At 52.0% G+C, this 6,000-nt stretch overlaps 1 protein-coding gene across 4 annotated transcripts in view; it reads right to left on the bottom strand.

The window, feature by feature from the left end:
- Positions 1–888: 888 nt before the first annotated feature.
- The window catches only part of LOC144336578 (uncharacterized), a 28,140-nt gene continuing 23,028 nt past the window's right edge, over positions 889–6,000 (bottom strand). For all 4 annotated transcript variants that reach the window (XR_013408470.1, XR_013408471.1, XR_013408472.1 and 1 more), the window contains one exon: positions 889–2,039. The gene's annotated coding sequence lies outside the window, so the exon portion shown is untranslated. The remainder of the gene's footprint in view (positions 2,040–6,000) is intronic.

Raw genomic sequence — 6,000 nt, 5'->3', positions numbered from 1 at the left:
GAACTAGTTTCTATGCATTACCAAGGGCTCTTCTCAGTGTGCAGCGATCTCCCAAGCTCTACCTATTCCCCACACTCTATCCCTCCTCCAAGGCTCAGCCCAGTGGCCAATGGGACCGAGCCCTGGTGAGCTGGCGGACAAGAGAAAGTCTTCAGGGCCAGGGGTTCAGCCCAGGCCCAGAACAGAAGCCATTTTTATAAATGAAGCCTCCAAAATTGAAACCTGCCAAGACGAAGGCAGAAACAACTTGGCGTATTGCTTCCAGGCCCTGAAGAGGGAGAAGCGTGGCTCATACCAGAAACCCTCCGGTTCTGGTTTCTCCAAGCTCAGCCTTTACCTTCTCCTTGACTTGGAAGGGTCGCCTATTGCCCCGCTGCCCCATCTCTTCTCGAGCTGCCTTCTGTAAAGTGATCTTTCTATATTTACTTAAACTTCTATTTAAAGAGGAATTCCTCATAATTACTCAGCCGCAGAGAGCTGACACTGTTTGGCTCTGTTTATTTAGTTTCTCCTAGTGATTGGCAAAATGTCCTCAGTGGCTTTCAAGAGCAGATATAGACGAATGACCTGTTGGTCATAAAATAAAGTATGATGCTCTTTTCTGTCCTCATGGGAGATGGCATGTGGGGGTATGTGCCTCACCATCCCACCCCATAAAAACGCTAAATCCAGTCATTTCTGGGGTTGGATTCGTGAAGCAGTTTCATAATTGGTGAAGGGGGTGAAGGGTGCCGTATCATCCAGGCCTGAGTACGTGCGTGGATAGAGCACGTGTCCAGCACATGCGGCGCTTCATGTGCACACACAGACGTTCACACCCACACACGGCCTCACAAATGGCAAAGGGCAGAACCACCAACAAAAGGAGGAAGCAGGAATTAATACATCTATTTTTTTCTTAAAAAAATATTTAATTGATACTTGGCATTTAGTCCAGTAGGGAAACTAAAATAGCTAGTTATTTGTGTAGAAATAGTTCCCAGGGTGCCTCCCTCCCTTCCTCCCCGCTCCCCCTTTACTACTCCCCCACCCTGCCCCCCACACAACGACCCTACGGAACACCCAGGGATAAGCCTGCTCTGACAAACCCAAAGGGAAAAAGTTGTGCTGAACATTATTTGTTAAAATGTGGCCAGTAACAGGACGCAGAGATGGTGGGTGATTTGGGGGTTTTGAGAGGAGGTCCCTTGTGCCCTCTAGTTCGTGCCATTGAGTTTGAAGGCATGTGGGAAGCAGAGACAACTGTCATGCCTCCCAAACAGTGACCCAACCCACCTAACCCGCACCAGTCCCCTGCTTCCTGGGCCCTTCTCTGCACCATCCTGCCATAAGCCCTGCAAGACCTGCTTTCCCAGAAGAAATCCCATCTCCACATCCTGCTCCCCCGCTCTCAGTGCCTCTCCCACCCATCAGCCCTTGAACAGATGCCTCGGCACTGGGGTCACACTCAGAGCCCCCCACTGCCTTCCCACTCAATGCTTTTCAGATGGCTTTGTGGAGTGTTTGCCCTCAGCAGTCAGACTCTGTCTTTTGAGGGGTACAGGGCCTGTAACTTGAGCCCCAGCAGTGTCCTCACACGTCCGGTACACAGAGGGGGATCCACATGGACCAGGTGGTGGCAAATAGCCTGTACTTGTGGCTGGATTCTATGGTCTGCCCTAACAAGGCACAGCTCAGGAACCCAAGAGCTGTCTGTGATATTGACCAAGGGCCCTTCTTGGAAACCTCCTAGTGGCCAGGCCCAGAAATAGGATGGCAGGAGAAGCCGCCAGACCTCCTAGGCACGGGCTCCCTTTCAGACTCCTCCAAGCCGGTGAGCAGGGCGGAAAGAGAGTGCAGGGCAGACAGCGATGCCCGCCTGGAGCCGGGCTGGGGATCAGCCTAGGAACAAGCCACGTGTCCACATGGGTTCCTCTGCATCGAGAACTGCTGACAGGACATCCTCAGAGTCCTGAGCGATTGTCCGGTTTGTGATGGACCCATCTTTCATTTCTTGATTATTCAGTAGCCTCGTGTCCCAGAAACCGAGAGGACCATTTCTGTAAAAGAGGTTGGTTGAATAAAGGCAGCATGAAAATAGAGGAGCCCCCATTCCCGAAGTCATCTGCCTGTTCCGCTTTCAAGCCCAGCAAACACCCCAGCCAGAGGAACTGGGGCCCTTTGCCCCTTCATGGTGTCTGCGGCCCCTCATCCACCGCTCCCCTGGAAGACCTGCTAAAGTGCAGATGTCCATAAGGACCCCCACACACCCGTTTTCAGTAGCTCTAGCTTGGGTCTAGGATAGTCACTCAACAACATGTATTGAGCAGCCACCATCTTCCAGGAGCCCTGCTGAAGTGGCAGCAGATAAGGCAGGTGGCTCCCTGCTTTCACAGAGCTTCTGTCTGTAGAAAGGTGCCCAAGCGTAGGTGCCCCAGAATCTCCTGAGGGGCTTGTTAACACAGAAGGCTGGTCACAGCCCCAGAGTTCCCAACCAGCAGGTGTCTGGGGTGGGACCTGAGAATTTGCTTGTGTCAGAAGTTTCCAGACAAGGCTGAGGCTGCTGGTCTAGGAGCCACATTTTGAAAACCACTGGCCCTACCAATCCCCACAGGAACTGGACCTAGGGCAGTGATATTTCAGGAGAAAAGACTGGTGATTCAGAAAAACACAAGGGTGGCCAGGCACGGTGGCTCACGCTTGTAATCCCAGCACTTTGGGAGGCTGAGGCAGGTGGATCACCTGAGGACAGGAGTTTGAGACCAGCCTGGCCAACATGGTGAAACCCCATCTCTACTAAAAATATAAAAATTAGACAGGCATGGTGGTGGGCGCCTGTAGTCCCAGCTACTCAGGAGGCTGAAGCAGAAGAATCACTTGAACCCAGAAGGCGGAGGTTGCAGTGAGCTGAGATCACAACACTGCACTCCAGCCTGGGCAACAGAGCGAGACCCTGACTCAAAACAACAACAACAAGACCCCAAAAAACCCCACAAGGGTGCGTGAGAGGTCAGCAGCCCATGGTCCCCAGACTCTGAGCACATCAGAGCCTCAAGGCTCCACCCGAAAAGCTGCTGCACTGGAATGATCTCTGCAATTCTTTCCAGCTCTCACTTGTGGAGGACGGGTGAATTGGGAGCAAAGGCAGGGAGGCTGGCAGAGGTTTCTGGAAGCCAGTGGGGCAGGGCCAGCGCTAGAGAAGAGGAGGCTTTGAGGCTTGTCTTGGCTTAGGCCTTCTCCTCCTCCTGGGCACCACCCCGACCCCACCCCCAAGACACTGCATCGGCCTGGCTGGCCTGGGAAGGGCAGGCCAGGGCCAGCAAGACCTGGGAGCCTCTGCTGCCCACGACACCTACAGTTTTAGAATCAGGAGAGCAGATGCCTCTGGCTTGCTAAGCAACTCATGAAACAAACAGCTTGCTTCAGGGCTTTCTTTTTTGAAGCTGACTTTGTTGTTTGGGTGGGGAGATGTGTGTATAGATAAGCTTCTCAAAGTGATGACATCACAAGAATAATAAAAATGCCACATTGCACCCTGTGTCTTTCACCTCTGAGGCACGTCTTCAAAACAACTCATAGGTCAATCCCCCTTCTTGCCAGCTCCAGGGGCCTGCAGAGATGGGAGGCGCTGCTGATAACCGTCTAAGGAGGGCAGCGCGGCCTCACCTCCCAGAGCTGCATTTCTCTTAGAAAAGGGCTGAGCAAGGTGGATTTTAAAGTTCCTGCCAGTTCCCGATTATTTACACAGAACTGATTTTAACTGAGTGTTTGACCAAAGCTTTGGTCCATGAGACTTCCATTGCAGGGGTGTTTATTATACATAAAATTTACCTGGATACTCACAGGTAGAACTTTTTCTTTTGGTATGGAAAGGGGTCAGAAGATTCTCCAGGTTTTGAGGGGCCCTGAAGCTTACACAATTTGCAAGAGTGTCTCCTTCAGGAAAATAGTACAGAATGACTGATCAAAATTCGGTGCTGGGTCCTGGTAGGGGCCCAGGCTGTGATGCGTCACAGAGCACAAGGCTCGGGTCCACACTCTACCCTCTTTCGTGTGTGGTTAAAGGCCCACAGGCGTCCTGGGCAAATATCAGTTTCTCGAGCCTCAGAGACCCTTGAGACTGTCACAGGCTTGAGTTGGCACTTTGCAAACCTGAGTGTCTCCCGCGCCCATCCTGCCCTAGCCCATGTTTTGGCCTTGACACTGTGTTGCCAGGCAACCATCTATCCTATAGGAATTCACACTCGTTCTTCCAGCAGACACATTTAATTTCAGGCCCAGAGTGCTTGGTGACGCGGGGTGACACCAGCCTGCGTCCTCACAGAAATAGCCTGAAGGACTGAGTCAAAAGTAGCTGGGGGAACTGATCCCCACATTTGATCTTCCCCTAAAATAGCTTGGTCCTGTTTATGGGGCTGCTGTGAGAGGGGACGTGGGAGTGGGGCTGTGCTCACAGCTTCCTCCCTCCTGCTGGGTGCTTGCTTTTCTGTGGCCATCAGTGGAGACATCCGTAGTGACTCAGGGCCCTGGACATGATGTAACATCCCTGGCTCCCAGGTTGGGGGGTTGTGGGGAATGCGTGACCGCCTTGGAATTCCAGGCGGGACCCTTGGTGCCTGCCTGCCAGTTCTTGACTAAGGTCAGGTGCGGCTGAGAGCTGCTCACCAGCCCTGGGGTGGAGGCTGGGAGGGTGTCCTGGACCCGAGCCAGGCCTCCCACTGACAACAGGCCCAGTCCTGAGCCCCGTGGGGACACCCTTCCATCCCATTCTCTAGAGCAGTGGTTCTCAGCCTCGGCTCCATGCTGGATCCACCTAGGGTGCTTTAAAATATCCTGATTCTGATGTAACCGTGAGATTCTAATGTGCAGCCAAGGTTGAGAGCCAAGGGACTCCTGCCCAGCGTCCCCTCCCCGACCAGCTGCTGAGCTTTTCCCTTTTGGCAAGCTTCTCTGGGGCCCCGGGCACCCTCTGGGCTCTGACATTCCTCTCCTGGCTTGAGCAGAGCTGCCTGTCCTGCAGGAGCCAACAGTCCTCAGGCTCCAAGACCCTCGGCCAGGCATCAGGTCTTAGCCCTGTGCTCTGCCCAGGGCCCTTCTAGAGTGCTGGGGAAGACGTAAGATCTGGAGAGGCTGTGAGATGCTAGAACAGGGCTGGTATGGGAGAAGGTGCTGGCCGATGAGAATGGAGGTGACCTGTTTGTTGGGTTTTGGAAATATAATGAAGGCAGTGTGTGTGTGTCAGTAAAAATAGAGCTCCAAGCCCCTAAACAAGCAAACACAGGCTACCCACTAAAATAAGATTTTATAATTTGTTCATTGGTCAGTTTATATTTATTTTTGTTTTTAATTGTGGTAAAAAGCACATAATATAAAATTTACCTTCATAACCATTTTTAAGTGTGCAGTTCAGTGGTGTTAACTTTGTTCACCTTGCCATGTGACAAATCTCCAGAACTTTCTCATCTCACCAAACTGAAACTCTGCTCCCATTGAACAACTCCTCTTCCCCACCGCCGGTCCCTGGCAACCACCACTTGACTTTTTGCTTCCATGATTTTTTTTTTTTTTTTTTTTGAGACAGTGTCTTTCTCTGTTGCCCTGGCTGGAGTGCAGTGGCTCGATCTCGGCTCACTACAACCTCCACCTCCCAGGTTCAAGCGATTCTTGTGCCTCTGCCTCCCAAGTAGTCGGGACTACAGGTGTGTGCCACCACACCCAGCTAAATTTTGTATTTTTCGTACAGACGGGGTTTTACCATGTTGGCCAGGCTGGTCTTGAACTCCTGACCTCAAGTGATCCACCTGCCTCGGCCTCCCAAAGTGTTGGAATTACAGGTGTGAGCCACCGCGCCCGGCCTGTTTCCATGATTTTGACTTCCCTAGATACATCATAAAAGTGGGATCATATAGTATTCGTCCTTTTGTGACTGACTTATTTTACTCAGCGTGATGTCCTCGAGGTTCATCCACGATGTAGCTCATGAAAGGATTTCCTTCTCTTTTTTAAGGCTGAATAGTATTC

The sequence above is a fragment of the Macaca mulatta genome, chromosome 18 (assembly GCF_049350105.2).
Source record: "Macaca mulatta isolate MMU2019108-1 chromosome 18, T2T-MMU8v2.0, whole genome shotgun sequence".
NCBI classification, from domain to species: domain Eukaryota; kingdom Metazoa; phylum Chordata; class Mammalia; order Primates; family Cercopithecidae; genus Macaca; species Macaca mulatta.
The sequence above is the reverse complement of the archived record's forward strand: the minus strand, read 5'-3'. Positions and strand labels throughout refer to the sequence as shown.